Source organism: Triticum urartu, chromosome 3A, assembly GCF_056163025.1.
Source record: "Triticum urartu cultivar PI428250 chromosome 3A, HENAU_Tu73, whole genome shotgun sequence".
Taxonomy (NCBI): domain Eukaryota; kingdom Viridiplantae; phylum Streptophyta; class Magnoliopsida; order Poales; family Poaceae; genus Triticum; species Triticum urartu.
In genome coordinates this window covers 504,569,981-504,594,953 of record NC_141875.1, presented here as the reverse complement: position 1 = coordinate 504,594,953, position 24,973 = coordinate 504,569,981, and positions in this window count along the sequence as shown.

Below are 24,973 nucleotides of genomic sequence, written 5' to 3'. Positions count from 1 at the left end.
GCTTGAAATCTCAACACGCACTAAAGAACACCAACACACACACAAACACACACCACCTCTCCCCCTTTGTCATCAAGACAACAAAAAGGAGAAAAAGGCGACACACAAACACACTAGACAAGAGGGGGCGTGCTCAAAGCATCATCACCATCATTGTCAAAGCGCCACCCTGCCATCGGAAAGGAGCGAGATGTGGCCTTACTGATGTTGTCCTCGGACCCTCAGGCAACCACCTCACCAGCTACAGCCCTCTCTGCCTTCTTCTGACGTCTCACAAGCTTATCCTTGTTGATCTCCATAACTTGACGATGTTGAATAGACTGACACATCTTGAATAAGTTGCTCATGGTCTTGAACAAGCTCTTCTTCTCTCCCTTGGTGAAAACAACCTCAGAATCTACCTTCTTGCCCTTACCACAAGGGATCCGTGCAGCGGAGGACATAATATGAGTGTACGTGGCACGATCCTTAGGCCTAGGGTTGAGCCCCTTCTTGGGAGGCACATATGGAGCAGGAGCAACAGGAGTCCAGTTAGAGTTGCACTTAGGAACTGAAGTCTTATACTGAGAGGTATACTTTGCTGGGTAGACAGTCTCCATCAATGCCTGGATGAATAGAGCATAGATCAAGGACTTGTTCTCTTGCACACACCAACGAAGCTCATAGAACATGAAGTCCAAAACGTCCACTCTTAAAGACATCCAACATGGAACTCCGTATGTTGTGAGAATCACCGGGCTTTGGAGTAAGAGTATACCTCAAGATATGGCGCGTCGTATTGTAGAGAGGCATAAGGTCTTTGATGGACCCAGTGACAAAGGACTTCTCTTTGCTTGTTGGTGAACACAATCTCATCTTGGTGTGCTGTCCACTCTCAGGAACCCTGCCAAACTCATCAGATGCCTCTTCTTCGTCAATGAACGGATAGGGAATGATCTCAGAAAACTTGGCCATAGGAGCAGAGCACCGATGCGTCCCAGACATCCATGGGTGCGTGCAGAGTCATTGGAAAAGGACAAGGCTGCAAAGAACCGCATCACCAGATCCTCATTGTACGGATGGTTGAATGTGACAAACGAAAGGATCCCCAACCTCCCAAGAGCTGAATATACACCCGGATAGAGATGATCATTGTCATGGAGACTCTCAACATTAACATGCTTGTGCGGAGCAAACTTCTTGGCCTTGGTCATGAGCAACTCATGGTACACTCTTTGCTGAAATTCATTCTTGAACCGGGGATCCACTCCCAAACACGTGGCAGCAGCATATGGATGACTCTGTCTTTCAGCCCAAAGCTCTGGTTTGGTCCATTTGGCAACGGGAAGGTTCCTGAGATCCCGCTCGCCGGGAATGGCTTGCTCGGGACTAGACATCTCTTCTTCGTCTTCATCTTCATCACCTCCATCAACATGATCATCCTCGTCCTCTATCTCTGCATCATCTTCTGTGTTGACATAGTGAGCATCATCCTGTGAGTCATACTCTTCCTCTAACTCATCTGAGGCCTCAACCACGGGCTGCTTGGTGGCTGCATGACGAGCACGGCCCTACCCTGATCCTGACCCCTGCCCAATGCCCTCAGACGACTGGTGATGAGCAATAGTAAACTCTTTGGAACTTGCCTTTGGGTGCTTGCGACGGAGCTCTTCCCTCTTGTCAGCGGAGTCTGAAACACACAAACACCAACACCACAACACGCAAGAGACACAAACAACTGAGTACAAGTGCTTGAGATAAGGGCAAAGAAGTAAAACAAAACTAGGCAGAAAAGTTCCTGTGAGGCCCGTGTGATAACCCACAAGTATAGGGGATCGCAACAGGTTTCGAGGGTAGAGTATTCAACCCAAATTTATTGATTTGACACAAGGGGAGCCAAAGAATATTCTTGAGTATTAGCAGCTGAGTTGTCAATTCAACCACACCTGAAAGACTTAATATTTGCAGCAAAATATTTAGTAGCAAAGTAGTATGGAAGTAGCGGTAACGGTGGCAAAAGTAACAGTAGCAATTTTGTAGCAATCGGAACAGTGGCAATGGAAAAGTAAGTAAGCAAAGATCAATATGTGAAAAGCTCGTAGGCTATGGATCCATGATGGATAATTATGTCAGATGGCATTCATCATGCAACGGTTATAACATAGGGTGGCACAGAACTAGCTCCAATTCATCAATATAATGTAGGCATGTATTCCGAATATAGTCATACGTGCTTATGGAAAAGAACTTGCATGACATCTTTTGTCCTACCCTCCCATGGCAGCGGGGTCCTATTGGAAACTAAGGGATATTAAGGCCTCATTTTAATAGAGTACCAGAGCAAAGCATTAGCACTTAGTGAATACATGAACTCCTCAAACTACGGTCATCACCGGGAGTGGTCCCGACTATTGTCACTCCGGGGGTGCCGGATCATAACACGTAGTAGGTGACTATAACTTGCAATATCGGATCAAGAACACAAATATATTCATGAACACATAATAGGTTCAGATCTGAAAATCATGGCACTCGGGCCCTAGTGACAAGTATTAGGCATAGCAAAGTCATATCAACATCAATCTTAGAACATAGTGGATACTAGGGATTAAACCCTAACAAAACTAACTCGATTACATGGTAAATCTCATCCAACCCATCAGGGTCCAGTAAGCCTACGATGAGATTACTCACGCATGGCGGTGATCATCATGAAATTGGTGATGGAGTATGGTTGATGATGACGATGGCGATGGATTCCCCTCTCCAGAGCCCAAAACGGACTCCAGATCTGCCCTCCCGAGGAAGAACAGGGCTTGGCGGTGGCTCCGTATCGTAAAACGCGATGAATCCTTCTCTCTGATTTTTTTCTCCCTGAAAGAGAATATATGGAGTTGGAGTTGAGGTCGGTGGAGGTCCAGGCGGCCCACAAGGTCGGAGGGAACGCCCCAGGGGGGTGGGCGCGCCCCCACCCTTATGGCCAGGGTGTGGGCCCCCTTCACTTGATTCTTTTGCCAATATTTTTTATTACTTCCAAAACTTATCTCCGTGAAGTTTCAGGTCATTCCGAGAACTTTTTATTGTGCACAAAAATAACACCATGGCAATTCTGCTGAAAACAGTGTCAATCCGGGTTAGTTCCATTCAAATCATGCAAGTTAGAGTCCAAAATAAGGGCAAAAGAGTTTGGAAAAGTAGATACGACGGAGAAGTATCAAATCCCCCAAGCTTAACCCATTGATCATCCTCAAGAAATCCAGTTGACAAACTGAAAGTGATAAAGAAAAACTTTTACAAACTCTGTTTGATCTTGTTGTTGCAAATATGTAAAGCCAGCATTCAAGTTTTCAGCAAAAGATTATGAACTAACCATATTCACAACAACTTTTAGGTCTCACATTTACCCATATCAATGATATAATTAACTAGCGAGCAATAATAATAAATCTCAGATGACAACAATTTCTCAAAATAATTATGATATGATATAACAAGATGGTATCTCGCTAGCCCTTTCTGAGACCGCAAAACATAAATGCAGAGCACCCCTGAAGATCAAAGACTGACTAGACATTGTAATTCATGGTAAAAGAGATCCATTCACATTCATACTCAATATAAATTAATAACAACGCATACAAATGATAGCGGTGCTCTCTAACTGGTGCTTTTTATGAGAGGATGATGACTCAATAATAAAAGTAAATAGATAGGCCCTTCGCAGAGGAAGTAGGAATTTGCAGAGGTGCCAGAGCTCGAGTTTTAAAATAGAGATTGAATAATATTTTGAGCGGTATACTTTCATTGTCAACATAACAACCAAGAGATCTCCATATCTTCCATGCTACATACATTATAGGCGGTTCCCAAACAGAATGGTAAAGTTTATACTCCCCCACCACCAACAAGCACACTCCACGGCTGGTCCGAAACAAAGGGTGCTGTCCAACTAACAATAGTCTTGGGGGAGTTTTGTTTTCAATTATTTTGATTTGATTTGAGCATGGGACTGGGCATCCCCGTTACCGGCCATTTTCTCGTGAATGATGAGCGAAGTCCACTCACCGTGAGAATAACCCACCTAGCATGGAAGATATTGATAGCCCTAGTTGGTACATGAGTGATTCGAGCATACAAAACAGATTATTGTTTGAAGGTTTAGAGGATGGCACATGCAAATTTACTTAGAACGGCAGGTAGATACGGTATATAGGTAGGTATGGTGGACTCATATGGAACAACTTTGGGGTTTATGGAAGTGGATGCACAAGCAGTATTCCCTCTTAGTACAAGTGAAGGCTAGAAAGATACTAGGAAGCGACCAACTAGAGAGCGACAACAGTCATAAACATGCATTGAGATTAACCAACATTGAATGCAAGCATGAGTAGGATATAAATCACCATGAACATAAATGGAGGCTATGTTGATTTTGTTTCAACTACATGCGTGAACATGTGCCAAGTCAAGCCACTCGAATTATTCAAAGGAGGATACCATCCTGTCATACTACATCACAGCCATTTTAATTTCCATGTTGGCACGCAAGGTAAACCATCATAAACTCCTAGCTAATTAAGCATGGCATGAGTAACTATAATCTCTAATTGTCATTGCAAACATATTTCATTCATAATAGGCTAAATCAGGAATGATGAACTAATCATATTTACAAAAACAAGATAGGTCGAGTTCATACCAGCTTTTCCTCACCTCAATCATTTTATCATATATCGTCATTATTGCCTTTCACTTGCACGACTGAACGGTCTGGATAAATAATAATAGTGCACATGCATCAGACTAAGCTGGAATCTGCAAACATTTATTCAAAGTAGAAGACAAGGTAATATGGGCTCTCTGTTAGATCAACAATAATGCATATGAGAGCCACTCAACATTTTCATTGTGGTCTTCTCCTCTCGACCCCCAAAGAAAAGAAAAGAACTTCAAAGAAACACGCTGAAATATTTTTGGAGTTTTTGTTTTTCTGAAGGAAGGGAAACAAGAACGAGAAAAATTATTTACACGGGAAAGTTCCCAACAAGCAAAAGAAGAATGTGAAATCTTTTGGGGTTTTCTTTTAATATTACTACTAAGCATGCATAGAAAGTAAACTAACTACAACTAGTTTTTTTGGTTTTTCTTAAGGTTTATCAAACACACAAGAAGGAAGCGGCAAAAGAAAAATAAACTAGCATGGATATTACAATGAAAAAGTATGAGCACCGACAACTGAAATGAGTGTGTGAACATGAATATAATCTCGGTGAGAAATACGTACTCCCCCAAGCTTAGGCTTTTGTCCTAAGTTGGTCTACGCCCATGGATCAAAGTAGCCCTCTCCGGTGTACCGAGGAGGATCCTGGGGGTTCCACTGGTTAGCAAGGTCTTGTGGATCCCACTGATAAATAGACTCTTGGTATGGATCAGGTGATGGCTCTGGCTCAGGAGGTGGGGATTGTGTCCCCTCCCAGTATGCATGAATGGCCACGGGCAAAACGAAGTACCCGTCTGAATGAATATTGAACAATATAGGTGTAGGCAAGGTAATAATATGAAAAGTATTCTCGCTCAATACTAGGTTATAAATAAGTCTCTTTTCCTCATCATGGCGAATAAACTTATGTGCTACCATGCTTTCATAATCTAAATGTATAGTGGTAGCAATTTCTCCTCTTTTTCATAGTGCCTAATGGGTATCTCAAAACGTTTAGCAAGGCGGGAGGCGAAGATGCCTCCGAAAATAGGACCCTTTGCACGATTCATACTCAACCATTTAGCAACCATAGCGCCCAAACTGTAAGTTCTATCTCTATGTAAAGCGTGCCGCAAAATGGCGAGGTCAAGGGCACTAAGGCGTCCACTCTCTCCATGAACAATTAAACATATCCCAGCAAATAATGAGTAATAGTGTAAAACAGGGAAATGAATACTAACCACCCTCGGTCCGGACACTCCTCTATTTTCCCCTACGATAATTTCATTAATAAGGCCTTCCACATCACTAGGACGTGGCTCCTCGACGCTACCCTCGTAAGGTAATTTACAAACCTCACAAAAGTCATGAAGCGTCATGATACGTCTCCAACATATCTATAATTTATGAAGTATTCATGCTGTTATATTATCATTCTTGGGTGCTTTACAATAATTTTATAGCAACTTTATATCATTTTTTGGGACTAACATATTGACCCAGTGCCCAGTGCCAGTTGTTGTTTTTGCTTGTTTTTTTACATCGCAGGAAATCAATATCAAACGGAGTCCAAACACCGTAAAACTTTGTGTGGATTTTTTGTGGACCAAAAGACCACCAATGGGCTAGAGTAGCACCTGGGGGTGCCCCAAGGGGGGCACAACCCACCAGGCCGCGCCTGGGGGCCTAGGGGCGCCCAGGTGGGTTGTGCCCACCTCGGTGGCCTCCACTACAAAAAAAAGACACATCCATGACATTTTGGGCCGAACGGAATTTTTTTCTGTCATACATATGACACTTCTATGACAATAATTGTGACAAAACCCGGTATCATCATAGATGTGGTGGGCTCCTACTTCTATGACAAAAAATGGGCTTTTCGTCCTGGGCGGGACGGAGACGCAGCTGCATGACATTCTTTGGGCCGTCCATGACGGAAAAAACCATGGTAGAAGCGAGGGCGAGAAAAATTTCAGGGAGTTCCCGGTTACGGTGGGAGGTCGGGGCCGAGCGATGCGCGTTTCTCTCGTACATGTATGCGCGTGTGTGCGAGGCATTGGCTCTAATTGAACCCGAGTGAGGCGTTGGGATCTAACTGAACCTGAGCGATTGCACTGCAGGCTACGCATGATTGAACCCGAGCGATCGATCGATGGCTGTTAACTGAACCCGATCGAGCGATTCCTTCGCTACTGCTGCTAACTGAAGCCGATTGATGCTGCCTCTGGGATGAATAGTGAGCATTGCCGGGGGGGGGGGGTTGGATGAACAGTGAGCGGTGGCGTTGCCTCTGGATGAACAGGACCCCGTGGTGTGGAGGGCTGGATGAACAGTAGACGGTGGAGGGGTGCCCGTGGAGGGGTGGTTGAACAGGATCCCGTGGTGTGGAGAGCTGGATGAACAGTAGACGATGGAGGGGTGGTTGAACTGTAGCCGGTGGAGTAGCGCGCGGTGGAGACTGGATGAACAGGAGCCCATGGAGGCTGGAGGAGGTCGACGGTAGCCCGTGGAGGCTAGAGGAGGTCGACGGTGGAGATGAACAGTATCCCGTGGAGTCCTGTTTTGCGGTACGCCAGACCCCTCCCGATGAACAGGACCCCCGTTTCGACCGTAGCGCTCCAACACAAGTCTGTTTCGTCTGTTTTGCGGTACGCCACACCCCTCCCGATCAACAGGACCCCCGTTTCAACCGTAGGAGGTCCGTTTCGTCCGTTTTGCGGTACGCCACACCCCTCCCGATGAACAGGATCCCGTTTCGAACGTGGCCGGTCGAACACAAGGCCGTTTCCTCCGTTCTGCGGTACGCCAGGTCTCGTTTCCATCGCCTGTTCCGTCCAAGCCCTCCCGAAGAACACGACCACGCATTATGTTCCGACCCAGCCGGTTGGCTCCCACGTGTTCCGTTGCCTCCCGATGAACACGACGCATTCCGTTGCCTCCCCATGAACACGACGCATTCCGTTCCCTCCCCATGAACACGACGACGACGTTGTTTCTCCATTCCAACCCAGCCATGTCAACGAGCCCCCGCCATACGTATGCGCGAGTAGGGGTTCGAGACCCCGCCCGTATGCACACATACGTGGCCGTATTTTCTTTCTTGCCCCCTGGCCGTTGTACGTACATGTACATGCTACGTGCGCGCCTCTACTACGACACGTGCGCGCCTCTACATCCACCAGTATATATGTACGTACACGTTCGCGGCCAGAATGACAACGCTACGTACGCTTCGACCAGGTGGGTCCCGACTGTCAGGCACTTCCTTGCATGCGAAGATGTAGCTGGTGGGTCCCAACAGTCAGGGGGGCGAATCTTTTTTTGTCCGGACGCACTTCCTTGCGTGCGAAGGTGTAGCTGGTGGGTCCCAGCAGTCAGGGGGGAAACATTTTTTCACGAAATACGGTAGCCCATCCGGTGGGTCCCCGTTGTCAGGTGGAGGAATAATTATTTTGCGCGTAATAAGGAGGCACTTCCTTGCTGCGGCCGTGGACCTAGCTGTCAGTGTCTCCACGCACAGTACTCTTCTGATGGAAGTTGGTCGTTGACCACATTGACCACGCCGCGCCGAGAGCACCACGGCGGTGGACGACGGCGAGGCCTAGGAAGGGGACGATACGGAGGCAGGGAAGACTCGACAGTTGTTTCCCACGCGGAGGGGAGTATGACTGTACGAGGGTTTACTGGTTCGTCTGCCATCGCCGGAGAATAACAACAGGTGTGGGTGATTAGAGGGATGGCTAGGCCAGCGATGGGAGTACGGTGGGGCGGTGAGGCCTGCGCGGTAGCACAGCCGGCCGCGGGGAGGAGGGAGCAGGCAGTCCCGCCGGCGCTTGTTTGAGCTGCTGGAGCAGGAAGAGCAGAGATTGAAGAAGCACGACGGCCGTTGGATGGACATCCAACAGTCAGTGCTTGTGCGTCAACCTTTTTTTAGGAAAGCCTCAAATCTATGGAAAACAGCATACAACCCATCTGCCATAATTTCTAATAATTTACAACCCATTTGCTAATTCTTAAGGTTTTTTTGGAGCCCACTTTTTGTTAGCATTACAGCCCATATTATGGCCACGGTTAAAAAAGTATACGAAATTTTGCATATTTCAGTGCGGTCCGAACTGTTTTTAATCCCGAAATTTCGACTCACATTCAAACTGATTTTAAAAATAAATGTATATCAATATAAAATCCAACAAATTCTCCACGCATAAAAATTAATGTAATTTAAAATCTTGAAATGAAAAAAAAGATATTTGAAACTAATTGCTGGTTTGATGTGTTTTAAAAATGTACAGCCCATTTCTCATTACTGATGGGCCATTTTCTCGGCCAGCCGAATGAAAGCTCTTCTCGTCTTGAAAGATTTGCAGCCCAACAGGCCTCACAAAACGACTTACTTTACAAATCACAAAAAAACTGGGCTGTGGCCATGGACCCAGCTGTCAGCCTCTCGACGTACAGTACTCTTCCGATGGAAGTCGTTCCTTGACCACGTTGACCATGCCGCGCGGAGAACACCACGACGGTGGACGACGGTGAGGCCTAGGAAGGGGACGATGCGGAGCCGGGGAAGACGCGGCAGTGGAAGCCCGCGTGGAGAGGAGTACGAGGGTTCACTGGTTCGACTACGGTGTGAGGCTTCCGTCGCCGCAGGGCCTGGCCAGCGGTGGGAATAGTAGGGAGTGGTGAGGCCTCTTCGGCAGCACAGCCGGCCACGGGAGGCAGGAGCATGCGGCACGACCGACGCTGCTTTGGGCGGCTGGAGCAAGAAGACCAGAGGTTGAAGAAGCACTACGGCCGTTGGATGGACATCGTACGGTCACTGGAGCTAGAATCGTTCATATTGACTAAGTTGACAAAGCCCTTCGTCCCCGTCAACTTAGTAGGCCCACAAGTCAGCCTCCCACCAAGGTGGGTCCCAGCTAGCCGGGGGAGTATTCATTTTTTTGTGCATAATAAGGAGGTACTTCCGGTGGGTCCGAGCTGACAGCGGGGGGAATGTTTTTTTCGCGAAATATGGTGGCCCGTCCGGTGGGTCCCAGCAGTTAGGGGGAAACGATTTTTTTTCGCAAAATACTGGTGGCCCGTCTGGTGGGTCCCTGCTGTTAGGTGGAGGAATAATTATTTTCCGCGTAATAAGGAGGCACTTCCTTGCGGCTGCCGTGGACCCAGCTGTCAGCCTCTCCACGTACAGTACTCTTCCGATGGAAGTCGGTCGTTGACCACATTGACCACGCTGCGCTGAGAGCACCACGGCGATGGACGACGGCGAGGCCTAGGAAGGGGACGACGCGGAGCCGGGCAAGACGCGGTAGTGGATGCCCACGCGGAGAGGAGTACGAGCGTTTACTGGTTCGGCTGCGGTGTGAGGCTGCCGTCGCCACAGAATAACAGGGGGTGTGGGTGAGTGGAGGGATGGCCTGGCCAGCGGTGGGAGTAGTATGGGGGCGGTGAGGCCTCCGCGACAGCACAGCCGGCCACGGGAAGCAGGAGTAGGCGGCACGACCGGCGCTGCTTTGGGCGGCTGGACCAAGAAGACCAGAGGTTGAAGAAGCACTACGACCGTTGGATGGACATCGTACGGTCACTAAAGCTAGAATCGTTTATATTGACTAAGTTGACAAAGCCGTTGGTATGCTCCAACTTAGTAGGCCCACAGGTCAGCCTCCGAAACGGTGCTCCCCAGATGTTAGGGGGAGGAATCATTTTTTGGGCGGCCGAAGCTAAGAATATCCGAGATTGAAGAAGAAGCACGACATCCGTTGGATAGACATCCAACGGCCACTGCTGCTAGAACCGTGTGTTGACTATAATAAGTTGACAAAGCCTTGCATACGCGCCAACTTATTTTTTAGGGGACGCGTCACTTAATAGGCCCACAAGTGTGTGGCAGAGAACTTATAGCCCATTTGCGTTTTGTAAGAATGTACAACACATTTTTGAATTCCAATGGAATTTACAATAGCCTACAGCCCATTTTCTAGCTAGGACAACGATTAATAATTTCAACCAACCGTTGAAGACAGAATTCAATAAAATTTCCCACATTTTGATGGGATCCGAAATATTTTTATCCCAAAATTTCTAGTCAGATTAAATATAAATTTGTATTGCGTAAAAATCCAACGAAACATTGCGCGCGCAATAATGAAAATTTAAGATTTTCAAAATCCATAAATAATATTTTATAAACTAATTTCGTGTTTGGTGCATTCTTTTATAGTTACTGCCCAGTTTTTATAATTACATCTCATTTATTATTTTTTAAAGTCCATTTTCCTGTTAAGCCTAATGCATCCCTCCTAGGAAAGATTTGCAGCCCAGTGGGGCGGAGAATAACAAGTTGACCTTGCCTGGGTATTCCTCAAAAAGACGTATAGCTGGGCTAGCCATTTTCATCTCGAAAAAATTAGTATCTGGGCTGGATATCTGGCCCGGGCTAGACGGGCCACAACCCGCCCAGTTAATACCCTGCTCTCCTCTAAACAACAACGAAATCATCGCCAAGAAAAACTCTGCAGTGCTCACGCCTCAAAAACACAAATACTGCTCGAGCTGCTTGGTCCCAGCTGTCAGCCGCACCTTGTGCAATTCTCTCGTTTATATTGACTACATAGGTTGACAATGGTGTGGGACCGTGATGTCAGGAAACTAGGAGAAAGTAAAAAAATATAGTTGTACATAATAAGGAGGCACTTGCGTACGTACGGCTATGAACCTAGTGGGTCCCTAGTGTCATCCAGTCAAAATAAAGTCATCTCCTGAATCCTCATGTTCGTTGACGATGTTAACAATGCTCGGCGCCACAGCGAGCGCAACAACTCGAAGGACAACGGAGAGGGCCTCGCGGGCCCTACGGATGGTCTGGTACAACGCCCGCTGCTCATTCCGGAAGCCAGGATCATTGGACACCTATGAGCACCTCCGAGAAACTGAGACGACATGAAACAGTATGGTCGCGCTTGGGAGCTCTGGTTTATTTCAAACCTGTATTAACATACAAGTGTAATTTACTCATCATCGGAAACAACGCGTAAAATACAGGCGTAATGAAACCGAGGGCCCAAGGTCTGTAAGTAAAACCGGCGGGTTACCCGTGTAATTTGAGAGACCAGTGTATATTTACGAGCACTGCTATATGGACGACATTACCAGATGATACATGCACGACGTGCGTATCATGCCATCCATGGGCAAGGCCGAAACAGCAGCTAACGGCTGGATTAGCAATCGTCCGAGTGTCATTCAACGTTTTTATCATGTGTGAAGTACTTCCGATATTTTACTAGTCGAAATCGACCAACCAAGCGCCTTCGCCCGAGACCATTTGCTTTAATTTACAAGCGGTTTTGGTTGGAAAACGATGATCCAATCACGGCCTAATATCATGAGTTGGTCGGAAGATCATATGGTTTCACGTCTAACCTACCCAACTTGTCGTATAGGCTATGAATGAAACATCAGAGGATGAACTTCTTAAGCACGGAAACAACAGAAGAGGATGATCTTCTTAACAAGCAAATCACTGGCATTAGATCGACATGCAAAACAATATGAAGCATTATTCTCAGGAGGCACGGTGAACAGCTCGTGATGCCACATGCCACAACATTCCAAGCTCAACTTTGCAATCAAACACAAGGCCTGGCATTACATAGACAGTATTCAGAACAAACTCTTAACACAGGAATATCTCAGGAGAGTAACTATTTACTTCTAAACTGAACACAGGAATAGGAAAAAACACTCGACGCTGCTCACAGCGAGGGCGTCCCACTCAAACATATCAAATGCATGTCTTCTGGCTAACATCAATGAGCAAATTTTGACAAGGTTTTCCAATTCCAATATATTAAACTAACGTATTCTTGCTAACATCAATGATTAAACTTTGACAAGCTTTTCCCATTCAAAATATGTAATTCCTATAATCGTCCTGTTGTAGCTTCTTGTACTTGTTTGGGCACTTTTTGCCCAGGGCACTCCACGTGTTGTTAAATTGCCAATGGTCTCTGCAGACTAGTCATGTCACCGGTGTCTAATAATACTCTGTAAAGCTTCTTGGTCATTCCTTCTGTAATGTAGCGCAAATAGTGACTGCTTCTTTCTGCAAAGTGGAACGACCAACTGGACCAAGTAATGCAGCAGTTTGCCTTGGACACATTGGCTCCTTTTGTGCAGTTTAACTAAAATCGAAGTCGAAATAAAACCGAGCTTTAATTTTGATATCCCTGTAAGCAACAATAGGTATAAGGGAAACAACTACTGAGAAATAACGGTTGATGACTTGTACTCCTAGAAGAAAAGCATCTACTGATCTACTTTATCTTAATGGGAAACAAAGCAGGAGAGTAGCAATTCTCCATCAGTGTGATTCATTCATATTGACTGAGACATTATCTTAACAATGCCTTGTTTCAACATGTATAAAGAACGACAAAGCAGAAAAGTACCATTCCTAAAACAATGCAACTGATTCATTTTAACAGAGACATTATCTTAACAATACCTTGGTTAAACATGTAGAAAGAACTACAAAGCAGGATAGTACCATTCCTAACAAGTGTTGCAAATTTGAACTAAGATTCCGTAATTAATTAATTCTGAGAGTGGCATTGCTTAATTTTACCAGCGGCATTAGATTAACAAAAAGCATAAACAGTTCCAGGGAAGAGTGGGCGCAACAATAGTATGTGCTTCCATCTACTTATAAAGGGGGTGATGCAGAGTTTGTTGTAACAAAGCAACAAGCATCATGTCTGGGTTGGTCGCATTTTTGTTTACTACTTAATGGGAACAGACAACAATACAATAGCTTCAATTCAACATTTATTTAAAACAGTACCAATACAAGTAGCACAACATCTCAAAGCACACTGCACAATCATGTGGATGAAGGCCTGTACCGAGTTTTCATGAGACGGACAAGATAAAATACGAATCTGCCAACACGAATAGGAAATCCAATCTCGTTTTGTGCGGTTGCATTGAAATCAAGCAAAGTGTTTCGCGCAGCGAAGCAAAATGTCGCAATAGCAACAAGTTGAATCGATACGAAGACTGGAAACAAATCTCGATATCCTTTTGTGCAGTTCCACCAAAATTAAGCAAAGTCACCGGTGTGACATTCAAGTTAAACTGCACAAAACACTCTTAAAACATAAGTGTTTCGAGTAGCGAAGCAAAATGTCGCAATAGCAACAAGTTGAATCGATACCCCTGTTTTAACAGAGGCAAAAAAGGAAACAATTACTTGCCGATAAAGGAGGATGAAACAAACGGTGACAGAAAGAAGCATCTAACTTATCTTGGATGGAAAACAAAGTAGGACAGTAGCATTTCTGAAACGGTTGCATTGATTCATATTAACAGAGACATTTTCTTGAAACAACATTCATTAAAAAATGTAATTTACTTTTAACAGTGGCATTGCTTCAATTTTCCGGCGGCATTCTTAGATTAACAACAACAAAATAGTTGTATGGGACATGCCAGCACCATGTGCGTCCACACATATAAATGGGTGATGTAGAGTATGTAGCCAAGCAGCATACATGCGCTGGTCCCATATTTGTTCTCTTTGAACCTTCTTCCTATGTGAGGGCAGCAAATCTAGTCCTGCACAAACTACCCGACCCCCCACTTTCTTTCCCTTTTCAACAAAGAGATCAGTTCCTTACAGATGTGTGTACTGGGTTACCCCCCTTTTCCCTTTTCGACCTAAAAAGCGGCTGGATAGCCAGTCTATACTACTTTCCGCCCCTCCTTTCCTCATTGAACCACATCCTAGTTTCTTCCTCCAGCCCACCGCACCATTCTTTCCTCTTTGAACCAAGACCTAAATTCGACTACAGATCGAAAAAGTTCCACATGTAGCTAGAGCAACGATGGTTTCAAAGAAACTTATACCTTAGGGTCGTCGGGATGTGGCAAGGTGTGCTGCAGGAGGCCAGATCTGCCCACACTACGTACGACGGCGAGGAAGAAGGGGTCGGTGGCCCTCCCGCATAGGCGCTGGGTGAAAGAGAACAGCACAGCCGGCAGTGGATTGCCTCCCTCGCCGAAGGCGATAGAGTGAACGCTGCACCTCCTCCACTTCCCGGTGCGACGGGATATGGACGCCTCCTTCACCAGCTGTGAGGGGGGAGAGAGAGACAAGAGGCCAACGCAGTCTTGTTTAGATCTGGTGAAGAGAGGGTGAGAGACTGTGAATATAGCAAACCCTAGCAAATGAACGCTGAGCCTCCAGCGTGTAACATATATGTAGTGCGGCGAGCGTGTGGAGAGTGCAAACCCTAAGTTGATGTCCACTCTGTTTGTGGTCTATTTTTTCCCTAGTTTTTTTTGTTTCTTGTTGCTACATTATGTACTCGTGGGAGCTTAGATGTGATATCCTTAAATAACATCTAGATGTGAATTAGACAAACTGATTTTCTAACGTACCAAGAAAGAAAACTCGATCAAAAACACGCCCCCGCTTCCAGGTCGCGAGAGTCGTCGCGCACACACACATAGACATAGACATGCATATCCGTCTTTACGTAAAATTCCATTTCCATCTCCATCTCCAATCATATTTGTCCAACTGGCACATTATTTACGTTGTTAATTATATACGCAGCAATATTAACGTACATCATCTCTTGTTTGCGCACGTCCGGACCGCTGCCATGGCCGGTCCTGACCAACCCGAACCCTCTTCATCACCCGCGCGTGCTTCCCGCCCGAAACGGTCAGTGCCGCATTCATGCTCGGCCAGAGCGGACGCGACATCTCACTAGCGCCAGCATTGAAGCGGCGCGCCGGCCGAGAGAGCATCGCCCGCGCCGCTTCCGGGTGCACGCGGCTGCTCCGCGTTCAAAGGTCGCAATAGCTGGCTACAACATGCATGTAAAAAGTTCTTGGGGGTCCGTGCTACAGCTAGCTGTCCTCCCCCAACTCATCAATCTCTTCCAGTAGTGTTAGTACTCCATGGCGCGATCCATCGACAAGCAGGCGGGAAAGTTATCGTATACTCGGTTTGCGGTGAGTGGCATGCCTAGCGACCGTGTGGGGTCGAGCCGTGGAGGAGGGTGAGACACGGACACGACAGACGTGATTTAAACGTTGGTTTTGCTCGATGGCGCGATCCAACGAAACGAAACGTTGGTTTCTCTCTGTTTCCATTTTTTCTCCGGAAAAACGGAAACTTTCCACTCCATTTTCATTCCTATTCCAAGGTTGCCCCGTTACAACATTCCATCAAATACAAAGGAAAACTAACATGCATGCTGATGCATCTCAATGATTCACAGATCATAGCCAATATTTACTTCACAACTAAAGAAAAAAGTTGTGAGAGCGTGTACGAAAAAAAACTAATGATGGGGTCACTATGACTTAAACCCTAAACCCTAAACATGATTTAATTTCCTGGCCAGGTAGAACCTGTCGAAGGAAAGACGGCTGGCACCCTCGGATCATACAATGCTTTTGTGCAGTTCCACTAAAATCGACCTGAGCATCCCTGATGGCAAAGATATTGAAGAAGTGTGATTAGAATAATAGTACTGGCACTAGTTCATGAGACATAAACTCATCACAAGTAGAAGCCGGTTGAAGTAGAGAAAGATCGACATGGAGATGGAGCTACGGCAGTGGAGCAAGACGGCTCCAAAAGGAAGATGGACTACCTGGGACGTCGGGCTATAGCTAGAAGGGCGGTTGGGACGCGGCATCGGCCCATACCGCGGTGACCCCCGATTGGGACGCACCGACTGTGGATTTTCTCCCTCGCCGATGTCGACCGCGTCTACGCAGAACATTGTTCCCTTCCCCCAGCTGCGGGATCAGGCCCGTCGTTCTATGCTTTTGAAGAGAACAACCTAAGCAAGCAGGCTTGTAGCTTAGGCTCCTGCTAGTGTATATATATTTGTTTTCTTTTTCTCTCCATATCAACCATTTTATATTGCGTACGTGTCATTCAAGAGTGAAATGATGGTTGCTTCTTCCGACTAACTTACTGTGTGATTTGACTGCTCCTTAGTGGCCCCTACACGTACTCCCCCTACGTGTATGCAAAAGTCACACGTACACATGGACGCAAAAACGCGCGCGACGCCCTAATGCATGCATGTCCGAGCACACGACAGGACACACATGGTCACGCTCAAGTGCTCAACCTACACGTGCATGCACACACATACTTAGTCAGGGTGAGCTAGTGACCGTATAAACACCGAAAAATATATATATTGAGCGCAATGAGCGTATTATGAAGTCCACCGAGCGTATTTTTACAAATATACAGTGACAGACAGTGTATTTATATCGTTTGAAATTAAGCCATATTAACCGGAGAGGAGGCAATATGGACTAGCATTACTTTGTTGTGTCCCGTCAACTTGCCGAACGAGGAGAAGGTTGCAGGACGGGAGAAGCTTGCGCGCGGTGGCTCACAAGACAAGGAGAAACTTTTGAATAATGCAAGCTCTCCCTCGCTCAGGCGGTGGACGTGCAACAGTTAATTCGGTGTCAGATTGCCAGAAGCATACACTATACTACTACTAGTGCTATTATTGTTCGACTTCCCGAATAGGCAAACAGCCAAGCGCAAAGTTTACTAGTACTACTACTATAGTCTATAAAGGTACGTACTATACTAGTACGAACCAGATGGAGGAGCGTCTGCACTCTTATTATAATTTTAAAATGTGATAAAGCAATCTTCAACATATTTGGTTCTCTTCGAGGGTTCTCGCGTGTGATAATGGAAGTTGATTGCATGGAACACTCGCCACAATTCTTGCTTAATTCTGGCTCATATCCTGTTACAAATAGTAGCGCTCGGTAATATTTCCTCTTTTTTTGTTATTTAGCATGTAAACAGTTCAGCAAACCTTGCGACGCATCTTCGTGCGAACCGTGCTTGCTGCACTTTGAATGTGGCCGAGAGCTGGCTTGATGAAACACCTCGCTTCCTACTTCTTTTTTTGCGGGGTACCTCACTTCCTAGTGACCAGTGTCTTGGCTGATCGTCTTAAGAATGCTTATATATGAATAAAGCTCTCTCATTTACCCGCAAAAAGATTAAGCCATATGAGCGCTGCTATGCAGACGACTCATGGTGCATGATTCTTGCATGACAGTGCTAATCAAGCCATCCATGCCTATGAGCAAACTACGACATGCCAATGGATTCACCATCGTCCAGCTTTCGTCCGAACAAGTATCGTCTGCGTAGTAGTTTCGAAGCCATATTAACCGGAAAGGAGGGAGTATGGACTAGCACTACTTTTTGGTGTGTCCCGTCAACTCGCAGAACGAGGAGAAGCTTGCAGGACAAGGTGAAGCTCGCTTACACCTTTTGACTAATGCAACCTACCCTCGGTGGACATGCATCAGTCCATTCGGTGTCAGATTGTGAGAGGCATACACTGTAGTACCCAACATGTGGAGTACCATCATTGTTCGACTTCACGAAGAGACGAAGAGCCAAGCGCAGTAGTACGAGTAGTACTACTACTAGAACCGCATGGTGGAGCGTCTGTACTCTTATTTTTTATCTCTAATAAAGTACACGTTTATTCCGGAGAAGGGCGGAAAACGGCAGCCCAACATGTAATGAATGATATCGATCAACCAACCATGCTCGAATATGTCTTGGCCTCCGTGCGAGCCTGTCTGTGTGTTCTCGCTCCTCGGGCTTGTTTGGTTCATGACTAACTTTGCCACAACTAATCTTAGGCAAACTGTGGCTTCCACAAAAAGTGTGGCTAACAAAATAGCCATCACAAGTGTGGCAATATTTGGCAAAAATTTGAGCCTATGACTTGTGGGACATATAACTAGAAAAGTGTGGCAATAAACCAAACATATGCCTAAGGTGTTGTGGCATGACTAAGGTTAGACATGGCAACCTTAGGCTGAGAACCTGTAACATCCCAAATTTTTAATTTGGAATGTTATACATTAGATCATCATGCATATCATATTTTATTTTGCATTTTGGTTGATCCTAGAAATTCTACGCAACTCAATGACCCATGGAGAGAGTTGGGGATTTCGTTATTTTCATATTTGAGTTCTCTCAAATTTTGAGAATAGGATCATTTGATTTTATTTATTTTATCATCAATTATTTCTACTACAAAAATATGAGAGAGGGAATAAAATGACTTTCCCAAAATAAACAAATATTGAGGATTTAATAATAAAATCAAATAAGATTTATTTCGGAGTTTTTTGGTGTTTTATTTGAATTTAGGAAAAATGTGCGTTTTTGAAAATTGCACTTAGGTCCCAAATAAATGTTCACCTTGTGCGGCTTGATTTTAGAAACCCGTGAAAATTTATTTCGGAATTTTTGGAGTCCGTTTAGTATTTCTTTTTATTTTTCTTCCGAGCGGAATAATTAAAAAAACGAACCAACTTTGGGCCGTACCCGAGTGGGACACCGCCCGGGGGCAGCCTTTAAATAGTGCCGCCCCGAGCCGCCCCAGCCCATCAGCCCCGCCTCGATCCGCGCGCGCCGCTGTCGCCGCCGACGATCCCGCCGCCCGAGGTTCGTCGCGCCTCGTTTTCCGTGCCGAAAAAAAGAGAAAAAAAATTCGGCGTTCGTCGTTTTTCTTTTTCTCGGATTAAATCCGCGATTTTTCTGATCGCGATTCCTGATCCGATTTTCGTTTTAGTTTAACTTTTCGCTCGTTTATCGGAATCAGGCGATTCAAGCGCCTAGAGTTTCGTCTCGAAACCCTCTATCCGTTTAACCAACTTAAACAAGATTTTGCTACTGTAAAATTTGCCCTAGATCCATATTAGTAGAACAAAGTTGTTTTCTTTCGCAGTTTGATTTGCGTTGCTTCGTTCGATTTGATTCTTTTTGCCAACCGGAGTTCTTAAGTTGAACCTTCTGGTTAGATCTCTTATTTGAGTTTTACCCATGCATTAGATGAGTACTTATTGTATGCTTGTTTGTTTGTTTGTGATAGAGTACTCGGAGTGCGCCGCCTGTTACTTTGAATCATTAGGTTTCGCGGATCATCAGCAAGGCAAGTAACACTTTGATCATACCTTTTCTACTACCCAGTTTTATTGCATTAGATCAATCCTCACACATTGCATGATTAGGATCTAATTAAATTGTGGGATGGGAAGTATATGAGGTAGTACCTATTACCTGTTTATTATCAAACCTTTGGGAGTTACTTCTACGTTTGCTTATTATGCCATGCTATGCTAGTAGACGTGGATTGGGTGAGTGAAATCCATGACAGATGTGAGATTGTTAATTAATGGTTTATCTAAGGTGGCAACTTAAACACACATCTGGGTGGATTGAGGCACCTGGGTATTCCAGGACTTGCATGTTTTCTTTGGACCGCCACCCAGGCTCAAAGGGATCATGAGACTATTCATACTAGAAACTTCCGTGTGCAGCCACAAGCTATTATGGGCTCTAGCATAGTTGACTAAGTCGTGCGAACTCTTACAGTGGTAGACTAGCAGATGTAGGGGATGTAGGTGGTACGGACTACCCATCGTAAGGTGCTAGCGCTTCTGAAAGACTATGTCTCGGTCATCCGTCTTCTCAAACACCATGTAGTGCGAGAAACCAAACGGAGGCGATCGAGTCTTATGGGGAAAAGTGCGCAAACCTCTACAGAGTGTAATAAACTAATCATGGTTAGCCGTGTCCCCGGTTATGGACATCTTGAGTATCTAGTACTTGGATTTTCATGTGAATCTCAACATGTTACTCTAAATTAATTTTGTTGGGTTATGTTTAATGATGATGCTTAATTGGGATTGAGAATGCTGTCAACCATTCTCAATGTTTAACAACCACCATGATAGTAATTAAATTTTATTCCTTTGAAGTAGGGAAAAATTGGCTTTACGCAAAAACAGTAACCATAGAGCTTTCCACCAGCCAAATATGCATATAGTATAGTTGTTTCATTCCATTACTCTCTATGTGTTACCTTGCCAGCATATTCCATGTGCTGACCCGTTTTCGGGCTGCAACGTTAATGTTGCAGACTTTTCAGACGACGATTAAGGAGTTTTTAGGTCGTGGTTCTATACTCAGTGATGCCGTTGGAGTTGATGGACTCACTTATCTTCCAAGCCTTCCGCTGTTATCGTTATTAGATGGCCTTAAGCCATACTTATTGTAATAAGTTCTCTTTTGAGACACTCGATGTAATAAGTGTGTGATTGCTACTCTGTTATAAATCCTCCGAGTACTGTGTGGTGTCATCATTACTGATCCAGGGATGAGACCGGAGCACAGAGATCAGACTATTTGAGGTCTGGTCGCTACAGAACCAAACAGGCCCCTCGTCTCTCTCAGGGAACGGCGGGTTGGCTCTTTCCCGTCAATTGAGATTGATTTGCTCACACTCCTGTCCCACATGTCAGTGATATGCCAAGAGGACGTGCGTTGACCGACTGGCCATACGCGTACTTGGTTTTGCACCTTCATACTACTCCTCCCTCCGTCATAGTTTATAGGGCGCGCTTCATTATGATGCATTTCTCTCAATGCATTTTCACCACCAGAGAGACTTTAGACGCGTTTGGTTTAATGCTCAATTAATTAGGGCGTGGTAACCGCAATCAAGTCCACAATTTTCTCTCCATGTACTGTACTACTACGGAGTGGAGTAAGTGCATGCATGTGCGTACCCGGGGTGGAAGCACTGCATGTATGTGTGTACGCATTATTCCCTCTAGTAATAGACGCCGTGGTATAACTACCAATGCTATTTTTCAGGCCGATCGCTAGTCGCCTTGGTCCCATAGATTTTTTTCTTTTTTCTGAAGCGCGCTATATAAACAGTGACAGATGGAGTAGTATGAGCGGATTCAAAGAAGAGCGTATTGATGGTTGCTTCTTCAGAGCAACTTACAGTGGGAAAGGTGGGGCTTATGATTTGACTGCTCATTACTCACTATTAATGCGACGCAACGACCGGGCTGAGTCTCCCATGCGGTTGTGCACTACCCCCTCGGTTCTTAAATATACTCCGGAGTATTTGTCTTTCTAGAGATTTCAACGAGTGACTACTCAAATATTTGTCTTTTCAGAGATTTCAAATGGACTGGCACATACAGATGTATATAGACATATTTTACAGTGTAGATTCACTCATTTTGCTCCGTATGTAGTCACTTTTTGAAATCTCTAGAAAGACGAATAGAATATTTAGGAACGGAGGAAGTACACATACGAAGCAAAATGAGTGAATCTACACTCTAAAATATGCCCGTTTGAAATTTGTAAAAAGAAAAATATTTAGGAACAAAGGAGTATAATTTTGTGCATGGCACATGGACCCGGATGATGAAGAGGCTTCTGGCAATTCTATCAAGCTTCCATCATTTTTTTACATAATTGACGTACTATACAAATAATTTTCCAGCGAAATGAAATTGTACAATGGTGTGAACTTTCAGCTTTTGTTTCACGTGTCTTGCCATCGATGCTCTTTCGGAAACAATAAAAAACTAACTTCCTTGCTAATGCATGTCAATTATTAGCAGATCAGAGCTAATAATTACATCATAACTGAAGACAGAGTTGTGAGAAGGTGTTAAATTAAAATTGATCCATGCTTTCATTGGCAGCAACGTCCCCCCAGCTCTGTCTAAATCAACAAGGCATGTTGGGAAAAAAGTAGCTGTCTGGAGCATGCAACATTCCGATCATTTTGTGCAGTTCCACTAAAATAGAGCTGAGCGTCCCTGTTCCAAAGATATTAAGTGTGATTACGATAATAGAGGATTGCTGATGAAACAATAAACACACAAATAGAAGTCGGTCACCTTTAAAGTCTCTCTTAAGACTAACTAGTTGGAGAAGATTAGGCTCGCAGTTGGATGAGGAGGATAGAGCAAAACCAATCTCCCTTTATGCAGTCGCACTAAAATGTAGAGACGTTTCCCGTGTGACATTTTAGTACAACCGCACAAAACATTCTTAAGAAAAAAGTGATTTGTGCAGTTCACCAAAAGGTCGCAATAGCAACGAGGTGAAATGGATAGCCCTGTTTGCAAAAAAGAGGTAGAAAGGAAACAATTACTGGCCAATAACAGTTGATGACACATGCGACGACAAAAAAGAAGCATATTACTTGTCCTAAGGGAAGATAACAACACGGTTGTGTTTGTCTAAAACGGTGTGAGGACGAGAATGCAATATGGAAAGTACGCCGGACGAGCTACATTTTGGGCAAAGAACTATGGAAGATCCACATGCAGCGACGTGGGAAGACGGGCAGTGGAGCAAGGCCGGAGGGGATACCTGGAGGTCGTCGGGATGTAACTAGGTGAGTGGCGGTGGGCGGAATCTGCGAGCATGTGGCGTAGGCCCTGCCGCGCTGGAGCTTGGTCAGAGAGAACGGCGTGTACCGCAGATCGGGATGTGCTGCCTCGGCGCCGTCGAACGGAGAAACGTTGCACTTCCTCCCTTTCCCCCGGCGGACGGGATGCGGCCGGATCAGTGACCAACGGTGAGAGAGAGAGGCCACTGCACTCCCTTTCCCCCGGCGGACGAGATGCGGCCGGATTAGTGACCAACGGTGAGAGAGAGAGGCCACCGCAGCCTTCTGTGAGATACTCTGAAGAGCGACAAACCAGGCAGGCAGGCTCCATTGTATATAGTGAGCAGACTACCTTTTTCTCCATAAAAATCGTTTTATATTCTGTGTATGTGCCATTGAGTGATATAACTTTATTTAAAAATAACGCGACAACGCGTCAAGTCGAACTTTGTTTCGTGCACGCGTGGTACACGACCTCCCTAGGTAAACAACCGCTACAGGCGTTCAAATTAGCACGTGGGCTGCCATTTCGTAAAGAAATGATCTCCACCGTGTACCCGCGCGGGTGTGGCTGGGCACGAAGCGTGTGTACGTGCACGGTGCACCTATTCTCTTCTTATATACGTACACCACCTACGTGGGGTTTGCTACGTCTTCAGCTTGCGTTGGTTTTCCCCGAAGAGGAAGGGATGATGCAGCAGAGTAGCGTAAGTATTTTCCTTAGTTTATGAGAACCAAGGTATCAATCCAGTAGGAGGTCACGCTCAAGTCCCTCGTACCTGCACAAAACGATAGCTACTCGCAACCAACGCGATTAGGGGTTGTCAAGCCCTTCACGGTCACTTACGAGAGTGAGATCTGATAGATAGAATTTTTTTGGTATTTTTGATATAAAGATGTAAAGCAAAAAGTAAAGGCAAAGTAAATAGCAAAACAATATAAAAGTGATGGAGATTGATATGATGAGAATAGACCCGGGGGCCATAGGTTTAACTAGTGGCTTCTCTCAAGAGCATAAGTATTCTATGGTGGGTGAACAAATTACTGTTGAGCAATTGATAGAATTGTGCATAATTATGAGAATATCTAGGCATGATCATGTATATAGGCATCACGTCCGTGACAAGTAGATCGAAACGATTCTGCATCTACTACTATTACTCCACTCATCGACCGCTATCCAGCATGCATCTAGAGTATTAAGTTAAAAACAGAGTAACGCCTTAAGCAAGATGACATGATGTAGAGAGATAAATTCGTGCAATATGAAATAAACCCCATCTTGTTATCCTCGATGGCAACGATACAATACGTGCCTTGCTGCCCCTTCTGTCACTGGGTAAGGACACCACAAGATCGAACCCAAAGCTAAGCACTTCTCCCATGGCAAGAACTACCAATCTAGTTGGCCAAACCAAACGGATAATTCGAAGAGACTTACAAAGATAACCAATCATACATAAAAGAATTCAGAGAAGATTCAAATATTATTCATAGATAGACTTGATCATAAACCCACAATTTATCGGTCTCAACAAGCACACCGCAAAAAGAAGATTACATCGAATAGATCTCCACAAGAGAGGGGGAGAACTTTGTATTGAGATTCAAAGAGAGAGAGAAGAAGCCATCTAGCTACTAACTATGGACATGAAGGTCTGAGGTAAACTACTCACACTTCATCGAAGAGGCTATGATGATGTAGAAGCCCTCTGTGATGACGGCCCTCTTCCGGCGGAGCTCCGGAACAGGCCCCAAGATGGGATCTCGTGGATACAGAAAGTTGTGGCAGTGGAATTTGGTTTTTGGCTCCTCTTCTGATCTTTTGGGGGTACGTGTGTATATATAGGAGGAAGAAGTACGTCGGTGGAGCACCGAGGGTCCCACGAGGCAGGGGGCGCGCCCTAGGGGGGGAGCCCCCTACCCTCGTGAGCACCTCTTTGCTTCCTTGCAGTAGGGTCCAAGTCTCCTGGATCACGTTCGGTGAGAAAAT